The sequence below is a fragment of the Euleptes europaea genome, chromosome 10 (assembly GCF_029931775.1).
Source record: "Euleptes europaea isolate rEulEur1 chromosome 10, rEulEur1.hap1, whole genome shotgun sequence".
NCBI lineage: Eukaryota > Metazoa > Chordata > Lepidosauria > Squamata > Sphaerodactylidae > Euleptes > Euleptes europaea.
Genome location: NC_079321.1, coordinates 13,085,506 through 13,100,028, shown reverse-complemented (window position 1 = coordinate 13,100,028; position 14,523 = coordinate 13,085,506).

Sequence of the window (14,523 nt, the reverse complement as noted above, 5' to 3'; positions counted from 1 at the left end):
ACAGGCGGGGGGGCAGGAACCGTTGAGCCGCCCAGCAATCGCACGGCTAGAGGGGAGGCTTTAGCCTCCCAACCATTGAGGGCAAGGGAAAGGGGGACCTGGCCATTCTCCACGGCGGGGGGGGGGGGGAGAGACAGCGTACCCGCTTGCCTGCTCTCTCTCTCTCTCTCTCTCAGGTGCGTGGCTCAGCAGCCCAGCTGCCCGCGCAAGCGAGCGCGAGAGCAGGGGCGCCGAACCAAGTTTGGAGAGCCACATTCAACGGGCCAAAGAGCCGCATGCGGCTCGGGAGCCGCAGTTTGCAGACCCCTGCCCTAGTAGCAATTGCCCACCATTAACAGGCCTGTCCACCACTGCCCTCAGCTGGCCAGAGGGGGAAAGCTGGCCAACTGAAGGGGGGCAATCTGCCCACGCACAGTGAAATAATGTCCCTTCCAGATTTACCCCAGAAGTGACAGGGATGCTCTAGCACATTCCTCAAAAAAACTCTATGGAAACCTCAGAATTTTTGTAGGAATGTGCTAAAGCCTCCCTGTCACTTCCAGGGTAAACCAGGAGGCAATGGGGATGCTCTAGCATACTCCTCCAAAAACTCTATGGTTTCCATAGAGATTTTTGAGGGACACGCTAGAGTGTCCCCATCTCTTCCAGCGTAAACCTGGAAGGGACGTTTTTGCGCTTGCGCGTATCCACACACACACACACACCGAAGCTCCTGCTGGTGGCAAAGGAGGACCTGGCAACCCTAGGCTGAGGGCAGAGGTCTGGCAAATTTACAGGGGGAACTTAGTCTATCATGATTGAGTCATAATGATAGTGCTACCCATTTCCAATTTCCTTATATTATTTGCCGCAATTATGGCTGCCATGTACTTGCCACTGGTTAAAGAAGCCCTGCAGGCACTCCCCTGTCACCCACCAGCACTCAGTGGGCAGTAAGGAAAAATGAGAATGAGAAATAGCAATCTTTCGACACCATGACATCACTTCTGGCTATATAACTGGAAGTGACATCACTGAGTCACAGGACACTCTAGGATTCACCCAAACCTCTATGGTTTTTAACACAGAGTTTGGGGGTGAAGCCTAGAGTGCCCCATGCTGCTGTGACATTGCTTCTGGTTGTGTAGCTGTTAGTGACATCACTGCATTGGAAGATTGCCATTGGAGTAATTCCCACCCACCTCCACCTTTGCCATGTTCCCAGTGGTATAGCCACAATGAAGCTATAGACTGAAGAAAAGGCATCTAATGGCAAGGGCTTCTCCAGTACTGTACTATATAAACAATTGTTATTAAGCAGGGTTGCCTTGGCTGAGTTTTTTCACAGGTCTATTTTTTGTTTGGAAAATTTTAGGCTCCTAAAAAATGTGAATCCTAGCCTGCCAATTGGAAAATCCAGTCTAGCAAAGAGAGGAGTTGCCATGTATCTTAAATAACTTGATTTTAATTTATATAAATCACAGGAAAAAATAGCATGAATAGATCAAGTCATGTGAAATCTGGTTACTTAGTTTTGAGTTTGTTTTTTGAAATTTTTGTACTTGAGTTGTTTCCTCCTCTCAGTTGCCATTCTGAAACCTAACAGCTTCTGTTGCTTGCCTTATTGCTGATTATCTTGAAAAATAAATTGAACCTGAATGTTCCCCGTGTCACTGCAATCAATGTTAATCTCTGCTCTCTCTCTCTGTCCTGTCTTTATTTTGAGCTCTACGTTTTCTTGTGCACTGGACTAGAACTAAAATTGGAAAGCGCTTCATGTGAAAGAAAAACTGGCCTGATTTCCAGAGCCAAAATGGTGCCAATGTTATGGTAGCATAAGCATGGAATCTCTGCCATTTGGCTGTCTGCTGGGCATGAGAAGTACTTGTTCTTCAGGCAAGCAGCCGAGTGGCAAATACTTGCAACCCACAGATTTCTGACCCAAACCAGCAGCTTCTCTCATTGGCCTTTTATACATGGGTTGGATCTCCCTGGTTGGACCTGGGTTCATTGCACATTATGTAACCCGATTTGGGGAAAACTGTATGCATTGGCTTGAATGATCAGTAGGGTTGCCAACCTCCTGGAGGCTGGCTGTTAAGTCCGTGTGGGGAGGACACACAAGGTCGAGGCGGAGTTCCAACAACAAGAGCAGAACAGAACTGGAGAACTCAGGGCAAACGGCCCTGCTTATATGCTCCCTAGTCTGGACCGCACCACTCCCCCGATCTGTGATAGGGGGGAAACAACCCCGGGTTACCAATGGCGCGTGCCGGTTTGGACTAATGCCACATGCAGGACTTAGGATCCTTTGTCCAGGACTCAAGCTCCTAAGTTTCCCCCTGCAGGTCGCCTAACTATTTACATACATTACACCCCTCCCCCCTAAGTCCGGACAATACGGGAACACACAAAGTCCTTTAGGTGGCTCGGGGGTGCTCGGGTGCGCTGGGAACGGCGCAGCATGGGAACGGGGGTTGCCGCCGAGGAGACGGGTACGGGGCCTGCCTCTGTGGTGGCAGGGGCATCCTCCATTGGGTCGTTCGTGGCGACTGCGTCGCTGGGCCACCACCGATCACCCGGCTGCTCGGGGTCAAGCATTGCTGCCGGCTCCTGAACTGGGGTATCGGGACGTGTCAGTGTCGCTGTGACAGGAATGATGGACAGGTCTGCCGGTCGGCGGCAGAGCTGGTCAATGTCCCGGTGCAGCAGTTGCCCCTCTGGGGTAGCGACCCAGTAAGACACCGGTCCCGTTGACTCCTGTACGGTGGCTGGAATCCAGGTGGGCCCCGCCCCATTTGTTGGGCAGGAAGGCGTGGTAGAAGTTGAGGCGCCCCAGGAATGACTGGAGTTCCTGCTTGCAACGGGGCGGTGGGGCGCAGTGGATGGCCTTGACCTTGTCGGGCGTGGGGTGAATGCCGTCCGCGTCGATCAGGTAGCCCAGAAACTCCACCTGTGGCAGGCCCAGCTGGCACTTCTCCCGCTTGACCGTCAGCCCGGCATCCTGGAAACAGCTGAGCAACAGGCGGATGCATTCCAGGAGCTCGTCTTCAGAGCCAGCGGCGACCAAGACGTCGTCAAAGTACAGGATGATGCCTGGCAAGCCCTTGAGGAGGTCCTCCATAAGGTTCTGGAAGATGCCTGGGGCCGTGCTGACCCTGAACTGCAGGCGAGTCACCTGGAAGGCACCCTGGTGGGTGACGATCGTCTGCACCTCGTCCGACTCAGAGTCTACAGGCAGCTGCTGGTACGCTTGGGCAGGTCGAGTTTTGCAAAGACCCGGCCCCCAGCGAGGGAAGCCAGGAGGTGACTAACCACTGGCACCGGGTATGCGTGGCTTTGGAGAGCCTTGTTCACTGTGCATTTGTAATCCACACAGATGCGGACGTCTCTGTTCGCCTTCAACGGCATCACTATCGGGGTCTCCCACTTGAGTTAGGCACCGGCACCAAGATGCCCTGGGCGACGAGACGGTTGAGCTCAGCCTTGATCCAGTCCTTGAGCGCAAAGGGGACCCGGCGTGGCTTGAGGCGGATGGGGGTGGCGGTGGGGTCGACGTACAGGCGAACAGGCGGCCCCTTGTAGCAGCTGAGCGGGCCATTCCAGACGTCCTCGAACCCGGACCAGATGAAGTCGAGGGTGGACTGGGAGATGTGGGGAATGCCCCCAATGTGGAGTCCAAGGGCCTGGAACCACTCAAGAATAAGGAGGCTGGCGCGGGGCCCGTAGACCATGATGAGGTGGAGGCGGCTGGAGCGGTGCTTGAACTGGATGTTCATGTAGGCGACGCCCTGGACCAGCACCCGACGACGCTGGTAGTCGGAGATCAGGACGCCGGTAGGTTGCAGCTTGGGCAAGGCAGTGAGGCGCCCCAGGGCACGGAAAGTGTCCCAAGAAACCATGGAGAGGGCCGAGCCCGAGTCGACCTCCATGTCGCAGGGGGCGCCCTCGATCCTTACGGAGATTGAAACTTACTCCATGCCGTGGACCCAGTGCACGTGGATCCGGTGCACATGGATCCGGTGCATGTGGATCCCAGTGCACGTGGATCCCAGTGCAGCTTGGAGTCGTGGCGGTAGCAGTAGGAGGCGGGAGACTTGTCGCCGGCCATGTCGTGGAAGGGCTGAGTGACGCCATCTTTCCTGGCCCGGCCCGCCAGACGACCCTTCTGCATGGAGCGGCAGACCTTCACGATGTGGCCAACCCGGCCACAAGCCCGGCAGTTGGCATCATGAAAACGGCAGGATTGACAGTTGTGCTGGTCGCCGCAGCTGGCGCATGGGCGAGCCACAGGGCCCAGCGACCGGTGCAGTCTGGTGGACATCTTGTGCATCTCGTCCGCCGAGTCGGAGTCGCAGACGTCCTCAAAATCGATGGGGGTATCTTTGCGAAGCAGTGCGGTGGTGCCATGGTCCCAGGGACAGTCGCTCATAGTGGCAGAGTTGGCCGCCGTGGCCTCCTCAACCGCGGAGGTCAGGGTCGCATCTTTCCTGGCAATGATGTGGCGGCGCACCTTCTCGTTCTGGAGGCTGAAGACAAACCTGTCGAGGAGGGTGTCATTGAGGTTCGGGAACTTGCAGAAACAGGCCAGCTGTAGAAGGGCAGCAAGGTAGTCTGCGGCGGACTCGCCCGGCTCCTGGTCGCGGAGGTGGAACAGCAGGCGGCGAGCGAGGCGCGTCGTCTGGGGCATGAAATGGCTTTTAAGGGCGCCTTGAGCACCTTGACAGGGGCCATCAGGGACTGCGCGAGCTGGAAAGTCCGTGGCCCACACATGCTCAGGAAGATTGAGCGCTGCTTGCCGGCGTCGTCAATGTCGTTGGCGTCCATGAAGCAGGCAACACGATCCGCGTAGCTCTCCCACTCGCTGGGCTGGCGGAGTCAAACGGTTCCAGTGATCCACGGGTGGCCATAGCAGCGAAGTGTTGCATCTCAGTGTGTCGAGGATTTCAGCAAGGCGAGCCAGACTGCCTACCGGGCACTGTGAGGTCGCGGAGAATCGGCGATTTCAGCTAGAGTGATTTCGGTAGCAAGCCGGAGAACAGAACTGGAGAACTCAGGGCAAACGGCCCTGCTTCTATGCTCCCTAGTCCGGCCCGCGCCACTCCCCCCTGATCCGTGATGGGGGGAAACAACCCCAGGTTACCAATGGCGTGTGCCGGCTTAGGGCCAATGGCACGAGCCGGTTTGGACCAATGGCGCATGCAGGACATAGGATCCTTCGTCCAGGACTCAAGCTCCTAAGTTTCCCCCTGCATATTGCCTAACTATTTACATATATTACATTGGCAACCCTAGGCAGGGAGGTGAACAAGTGAGTTGATTGAGAGGCTGGTGAGTAAAGTAGATCAGAGAGAATGAGGCCGATTTGTCCTCTTTTACAAAGGAATGGATTGTTAAGAGAAATTCTCTTAATTCCTTTTTACCCACTTGCTCCCTAAAATCCAACAAACCATTTCTGTTCCTCTTTTTGGGAATTTGGAATCAGTTGCTAATCAATTCCATTTTGATCAAAGAGAAATTCAAAGAGAGGAACGGCAGGAAGGGAGGATGGAGACGGCTCTGGTCGCCCTGACAGATGATCTCTGGAGACAGCTGGATCGAGGCGGGTCAGGGCTGCTGATCTTGTTAGATCTATCAGCAGCCTTTGACATGGTCGACCATGGTCTCTTAGACCACCACCTCTCCGACATGGGGATTCAGGGTACAACCCGTCAATGGCTGCACTCCTTTCTCCAAGGTCAGGGGCAGAGAGTGGCTCTGGAGGAGGTGGTGTTGCAGCGGCACACTTTGTTGTGTGGGGTCCCGCAAGGAGCGAACCTCTCCCCTATGTTGTTTAACATCTACATGCGTCCCCTTGCCCAGCTAGTTCGGAGTTTCAGGCTGGGGTGTCATCAATATGCTGATGACACCCAGCTTTACTTGCTCATGGATGGCCATCCAGACTCTGCCCCGGACACGCTGACCGGGTGTTTGGACGCTGTGACTGGTTGGTTGAGAAAAAGCCGGCTGAAGCTGAATCCAGCGAAGACGGAGGTCCTGTGGCTAGGCCGGGGCGGCTTGGGGTCGGGGTGCCGGCTCCCAGCTCTTGAAGTGTGCAATTAACATCTGCACCCGCCATCAAGAGTCTGGGTGTGATCCTGGATGCCTCCTTGTCAATGGAGGCCCAGGTCACAGCCGTGGTCAAGGTGGCTTTCTTCCATCTACGCCAGCCCTGGCAGCTGGCGCCCTATCGCTCCCGCCCTGACCTAGCCACGGTGATCCATGCCACTATCACCCTCTAGCCTAAACTACTGTAACTCAGTCTATGTAGGGCTGCCCTCAAGACTGATCCGGCGGCTCCAGCTGGTACAGGGGTCTCGCCCCGAGAACATATAAAGCCAGCTGGTACAGGGGTCTCGCCCCAAGAACATATAAAGCCAGTGCTCTGCCAACTGCACTGGCTCCAGCTGGAATATCGGATCAGGTTCAAGGTGCTGGTTTTGATCTTTAAATTAAAGCCTTACATGGCCTGGGAACTTCGAATCTTCGGGACTGCCTCTCCTGGTATACCCCCCGAAGATCTTTACGGTCAGCTGATAACAACTTACGGGTGGCTCCTGGCCCTAAGAGTGTGCAGCTGTTGTCTGGTGACATCGGGGCCCTGCGGGACCTTAAAGAGTTCTGCAGGGCCTACGAGACAGAGCTATTTCGCCAGGCCTATGACTGAGGACAGCCGCAATTTCATCTGCTGGCCTCCCTATTACCCCCCGCCTTTTCTGTTTTATTATTATTGTCAACGTACGAGTAACCTACTGCAAATATCCAGCAATATGAGTTGTGGTTAGGCGCCATTTGAAATTTTGTAATTCCGTGTTTTTAAGTTTTAAGTTTTAATTGGGATTTTATTATTCTAAATTTAGATTTTTAATAATAATGTATTAATGTTTTTATATGATGTTACGCGCTCTGAACCGGCTTCGACCGGGGAGGGTGGGTTATAAATCACAAAATAAATTAAAAATAAATAAATAAATAAATTGAAACGTTTCGGAATTTCCCTCTGTAGATGCTCAGAGGCAGGCCATGTGTTCCCAACTTTCCTGCCTCCTGCTACAGCACCACCCTCTAGCGTGTATCATAAAACAACTGCAAGGGCTAATGTTAAAAAAGCGTGAATTGATTTCAAAGAGAAATCAAAAAGAAATGAACAAATCTCTCTTTTAGAAGAGAAAAAAGTAAAAGAGGAATCAAGAGAATTTTGAACAAAAAAATCCCCTCTCTATAACAACAATAATAGCTAGCCTCTTTATGGAATGTGTGGATGTTTTGAATATCCAGCCTGAGGACTGAGATGTTTAAATCTCAAAACCTTGCTCATTGCTCAGCCTTGTGAAAATCTGGCAGCTCCTAATAAAAAGGTATTACACAGCTGCTGTTTTTTGGGAACTTTTCCTAACAGACCTTCACAGCTACAAAGCTGGAGATGATGATAAATCGCAAGAGACGGCATATTTCAAACACAAATTCTGCATGTAGTTACCAGGTCTCAAGATGGTTGGCCCAAAGACTGTACAAAAGGCAATGAACACAGCTGGTTCCTTCAATTAAAAAATAATAGTGGAGAAATTGCAACCCAATAAATAAAGGTAATGAGGCACTTGCTGCATATTACAATACTTTGTTCATATCACCCAATGCAAAATGAAATAAAATAAATTATTACTTACAGAAAGTAGCCCTTGAAAAAAACTGGAACCTCAGACTTCCAAAGTGGAGGTAAAAATTATCATAAAAGAAGATGAACATCTAAAATCCAATAACGCTCCAGGCATAGAAGGATTTTCATCTGAGTTTTTATAGCAAAAAGAAAGTTGAAGTTAATCCCATAGCTCACTGCCTCCTTTAATGAGATAATTTCTACCAGAACACAGCTAACATCTTGGTATTTGTTAAAGTTGTTTTTAATTCCTAAGCAGAGAAGAGACAAAGTATCAAGAAAATCATACAGGCCTATACAGCATTACTAAAGCAAGATGCAAAGACATTCACGATGTCTATTTTAACTTAGTGCCTCTTATTTATTTATTTAGGTTTGGTTTTGGTTTTTTGCTGCCTCTCCAGCTAGATCCCTGGGGTGGCTTACAACAGTATCAATAATTAAGATCAACATAAAACCAACATTAATAACCAGTGAAACATTCAAAAAAGCAACAGTAATATATCATAAGAGCGAGATAATCGCATCAATAAAGTGCAAATACTTGCAACATATCTGTAACAGCAGCCAGATATACAAGGGCAATAAGGACAGACATCCCATTAATCCTATCCAAGTTCCACAACTTGGAAAATCCCTTTTATAGAATCAAACCTTGAATTGTGAGCAATAAAGTAGCTTCAACAATGTGTGTGTGTTAAGTGCCGTCAAGTCGCTTCCAACTCATGGCTTCCCTATGAATGAAAGTCCTCCAAAATGTCCTATCTTTGACAGCCTTGCTCAGATCTTGCAAATTATTGCTTCAACAATAAAAGATAGTAAAACAATCCCAAGCATGTTCAGTAAATCTGTCCAGAGACCAAAATAGTTCAACAACAAGGCATTTCTGCAGATCTTCTATTAACACATGATTGAAAAGCCTGGACAAAATTAGGGTTGCCAAGTCTAAGTTGGGAAATTCCTGGATATTTGGGGGCAGAGCCTTGGGAGGAGAAGGGCCTTGGCAGCAGTATAATACTTTGGAGGGTTCACTCTGTAAACAGCCATTTTCTCCAAGGGAACTGATCTCTGTCATCTGGGAATGGGAATAAATTGTAATTCTGGGAGATCTCCAGGCCCACCTGGAGGTTAGCAACCCTAGGACAAATTGAAATGTCTTCACCAGTGCCTGCCTAAATATAGTAAATGAGGGGCCACTTATGGCAAGGGCATTCCACAGTTGAGGCACCACTACTGAAAAGGACCTGCTTTGAGCTCCCACCCATCTTACTTCCAGGTAGGGTTGCCAACCTCCAAGTGGCAGCTGCTGCCAAAGCAACATTAAAAAAAAAATGCACAGCCGATCAAATCTCCAATGGCTAATCAGATGTCCTGCTGAACAAAAGTTTCATCTGGCTCCACCCACCTTCTAAAAACACTTGGCTGGCACCACGTTGGGTACCCCTAAGCTAATACAACAAATAAAACAGACCATCCTCAGGCCTACAATACAGAGGACCTCCAATGGCCTACAATACAGAGGACTTCTCCCCAAAGGATTCTCCCCGTGATCCACAAGGCCACAATAAAACAATATGGCACACAACCATATTGGTCCACACAAAATCCAAAAACAAAAATCATATTTTTATTAGGACCAACCAAATTGACACAAAATATTGCGCAAGCTTTTGAGCTCACTAGAACTCCTGATGAGGCTGGACGTTACAAAACTTAGAAAGAGAGAAGTCGGAAAGCAGATGGTTCAGGTCCTGATGTTAAGGTCTGATCTTGCATGCATCCTCTGTGGGATAAAAGCAAGCTGTGCGCTTAACCAAACTGCTGGCCTGACATCACCTTACAGCACATTCTCTGGGAAGCTGTATTCAGTCATGTCGTCCATTCTTTGTTCTTTCACTGAAATACAGAAAACACCCCAAATCCATCCTATATGAGAAACACAATTCTTCTACAAACTGAGAGCAATAGGAAGCACCTATATTGCATTAATTTGGTTGGTCCCAATAAAAGATATAACATAGATCTGGTTGTTGGGTTGATATTTTCTGTGGACCCAATTTTCTACTTTATGGATACCTAATTTCAGCCAAGAAAGAGGCGAAACTGTCAACAGAATGAAAGCAGATGTCGGTAAAGACTGTGTCCTAGAAACAAGGTAATGCTACTTCATTTTATTTTCACAGACTCTGTTATCTTGTGCAACACCTTAAATTGATCTCATACATTGTTAATACAGAGAATATCAGGTGATTCCTATTGTTGTTAGCCTGAAAGGGAACTGAGTCTCTCGTTCGGCGATGGGGACGATTTTGGATGTACTCACAAGCAACCTGAAAGCTACCACCATCTGTGGCTAGGATGGCCAACACCACAAGAAGTCTGGGGAAATGTAGTCGCTGTGTGTGTGTGTGAAGCCAGCGTGGTGTAGTGGTTAAGAGCGGTGGTTTGGAGCGGAGGAGTCTGATCTTGAGAACCGGGTTTGATTCCCCACTCCTCCACATGAGCGGCGGACGCTAATCTGGTGAACTGGATGTGTTTCCCCACTCCTACACACGAAGCCAGCTGGGTGACCTTGGGCAAGTCACAGCTCTCTTAGAGCTCTCTCAGCCCCACCTACCTCACAGGGTGTCTGTTGTGGGAAGGGGAAGGTGATTGTAAGCTGGTTTGAGTCTCCCTTAAGCGGTAGAGAAAGTCGGCATATAAAAACCAACTCTTCTTCTTCTTCACCATCAAGTTGCAGCCGATTGATGGCAACCCAGTAGGGTTTTCAACTCTTCTTCTTCTTCACCATCAAGTTGCAGCCAATTTATGGCAACCCAGTAGGGTTTTCAAGGCAAGAGGCTCACAGAGGTGGTTTGCTATTGCCTTCCTCTGCATGGCGACTCTGGTATTCCTGGCAGATGAATATTTACAAGCAATCTAGACAAGTCTCCGGACTGCTACTGGTCAATCTGATTCACTCCAAGGTACTTCCCCATATCTGCACCACCAATTTGTCACTTATACGCAGGCAGCTGCCAGAATGGCAACTACAAACCACTTGGGGGAAAGATTGATGGGAGAGTGTCGCTGGAGAAATTCACACGCCAGATGAGGTCAGCAGCAGGACCACAGTAAAACAAACACATTTCTCTCTTTCTCCCACACAATGTCTCCACAGAAGTAAACACAACCTAAAGCTAAAATAAAAGCCGGCACTTACCCTGTACTTGTTGAAGTGTTTGACGGATGATACTCTTTTCTCTTATCCTCAGCTTTATTTTTAATTTATATCTTTTTTCCCTGTTGTGAATGCTGAACATTTTCCATGGCCTGGAATACTGTGAGATCAGTTAAAAAGGGAACATTTTTATTCTTTATTCTACATTTTTAAGGGAAACACCCACAACATTTTATATCTTGGTCTCTCTCTCTCTATAGGATATGAATAAATAGTGACAGCGTCTGGATGAGCATGCAATCCCAATAACTCTGTGAGGACATATTATTACTGGAGGCTGGCCTACCCTGTCTGTGGGTCTCTCTGCGAGAAGACCCTAATTATGAAATGGTCATGGTTCTTTACATATTTTCAAAGAGACGAGAAGGGTGGTGAATATGACATCCTAACCTACTTGTAACCCAGAACCTGGGGTTTTAGAGTGGTGGGTGGGCATCCCGTGTGAGTGGAGAAGGGGTGTCACACCCTATTTACTTGAAAGGAAGACGACCACATACACACACACAAATGGTTTTGAGATAATTGTACCTTGTATGCAAATATAAGCCCCCCCTTTTGGTTTGGGGTTGCCAAGCCCCTCTTTGCCATCGGCAGGAGGTTTTTGAGGCAGAGCCTGAGGAGGGTGGCGTTTGGGTAGGGGAGGGACTTCAATGCCATAGAGTCCAATGGCCAAAGCGGCCCTTTCCTCCAGGGGAACTGATCTCTATCAGCTGGAGATCAGTTGCAATAGCAGGAGATCTCCAGCTAGTACCTGGAGGTTGGCAACCCTAATTTGATGGCGTATCTGTGGGGAGGTAGGGTTGCCAACCTCCAGGTACTAGTTGGAGATCTCCTGATATTACAACTGATCTCCAGTTCACCTGGAGAAAATGGCCGCTTTGGCCATTGGACTCTATGGCATTGAAGTCCCTCTCCTCCCCAAACCCCACCTTCCTCAGGCTCCGCCCCAAAAATCTCCCGTTGGTGGTGAGGAGGGACCTGGCAACCCGTGGGGTGGGGAGATGTCTTCCATTTGAATAAATGCTGCAATTCCTTAAATTATGTTTATCTGAAAACCCCAAAAAGGGGTCACCATAAGTCAGCTGCGACTTGACGGCACTTTACACACACACACACCATTCATTGCCAGCTCAAGGAAGGGCATTCTTATTATTCCATAATTCAGACATCATTGGCAAGTGCCAGCTGACAGATAAGGCAGGAGATTAACTTCTCCCTCCCGAATAGCGTTCACTGACTCTCTTCTTCGCCAGGTTAGCTGCTGGCAAACCAAGAAGACCAATGTGCAGGTTCGGTTATTCCTCATGGGGGAGGGCATTTCTCCAGCTCCAGCAGCTGGTGGATCAATGAAGGGCTCTGGAGGCCAATTAGAATCCGAGCATCTGAGCCAGCTGTTTTCTCAGGTAATAAAGTGTGTGTGTTGGTGTGTGTGGGGAAGCTGTGCTCTTTCCAAAAGGTCACCTGGTAAGGAGCCAGCGTAGCAGCTGGATGCTCCAAGCTGGATTATTACCCAAAACCTTCAGGCATGTGCTGTATTCCTCGAGTTTCCAGCAACAACACTGGTCTCAGGCATTTGACTCAAGAAAGGTATCTGTTTTACGAACATAAAACAGAGTGTCTTACAACGTGCCAGCTAGGATTCAGACAGATGCATACTAACATCAAGTAGTGTAGGGGGGAAATTATTCAGTCTGGGAGTTTGCTATCCCTGATATAGGCAAAAGATTTGTGCCCTAAAGGAATGCTGGGAGGAGGAGAAGTTTGGTTGTGGAATTCTATTCCGATCAGGGCCACGAGGGCACAAACAGCGGCACACACCAATCTGGCATCAGCCACTGCGAGCCGGTTTCTAGGAATGTGCTCTGTTCCCCCCCTCTGGTATTTTTCAGGTTCGGGCTTAATAAACCCGAACCCAAATAAACCCGAAGCTCATGGCTGGCAGCATGAATCTAAAGCAATTCCACACCGCCCCAATTCGTGGAGCACCCAGGAATCTGGGCACCATCGAATTGCTTTAGATCTGTGTTGCGGGCTTTCTCCAACCCCGGAGAAGGCCCCGCAGCACAGATCTAAAGGGGAATAGCGGAACCCTTTAGATCTGTGCTGCAGGCCTTTTTTCCAGTTTTTATTTTATTTTTTCCTGTTTTTATTTTATTTTAATCTGAGGATTCTCAGCTGCACTGTCCCAGCCACCACGGTCGTCCCCCACACCAAAGAATGCACTGTAAGATGCTACTGGGCTTGATTCTAGCTCTTTCAGAAATGCCACCATTAGCAGAATGGATTGATGGGATCCAACTCTCAGCATTCACCTAGTACTTGATTTCCAGAACACGATAATATCTGTGCCTGTTTTGATATACCGGACAGCAGTCTGTTTAGAGGGAGTACTTTCCTACCGTGTGGACTACTTTAGAGGGACTACTTTCCTACAGCGTGGTGTAGTGGTTAAGAGCGGTGGCTTGGAGCGGTGGACTCTGATCTGGAGAACCGGGTTTGATTCCCCTCTCCTACACATGAGCGGCGGAGGCTAATCTGGTGAACTGGATGTGTTTCCCCACTCCTACACACAAAGCCAGCTGGGTGACCTTGGGCACGTTACAGCTCTGTTAGAGCTCTCTCGGCCCCACCTACCTCACAGGGTGTCTGTTGTGGGGAGGGGAAGGGAAGGTGATTGTAATCCGGTTTGAGTCTCCCTTAAGTGGTAGAGAAAGTCGGCATCTAAAAACCAACTCCTCCTCTTCTTCTTCTTCCCTGTGATAAAGCCATTACTCAGAATGTATGCAATGTACCTTGTACACTCTAAGTAAATGCTAAAATTACTGTATTATACAAGTCCATTCATTCTTACAAATTACACAACAGTGCTTAACTTTCGTTTTTATTTGAAAAGTCAAACTGACAAAATAAAGAGAACAGTGCTGATTTCTTTTAAAGACGTTTTATTAACTGCTTCAAGAAGAGTTTTAGTACATCTGCTCCAGCACTAAAGAAATAAGCTTTATTTGTTCATGTACAAAACTACATAGTACTTTTAAAGGTACCAGAAATTATGAAGACTTTAAGCGCTACAGTACATTTTTTTTGTAGTGATTTAAATTACGACTGCTCAAATCATTTTTTGTTTTCAAAGCATCTGGAGTGGATCTGAAGGACAGAGAAAGAGCGGCTTGGCTCACGGAAAGGAGTTTTGCTGCTTTCTCCATCCCCTGAAAAACTGCTGCCGAGGAGACCCCTCCAGTGGCACAACAGTCTTGGATCCATCCCAAGTAGCAAAGAAAGACATTGTTCATAAATAGCGAGTGATATGCTCAACTTCATTGTACTGCAGAATATAAATACTTTTTTCCCAATATACAATGTCATTTCGATACATTCCTCTGCGACCAATCAGTAGTATTCCCTATGGTTCACGAACTGTTTTCGAATAGCCTGTGAGCACCACATTGTGGGGCTTCTAGATAGATGCGCTAGCAAGTCTATTCATTATTGGGACAAATACAAAAAATCTTTGTGGACGTCAGATTTTTATTTAGGAGAAATACATGCTCAACTTCAAGCTCCTTTGGACAATGGAACTGAGAGTTAACTGTTTCCGTAGCTGTGAACTGGAGAGGCAGGCCTTTAA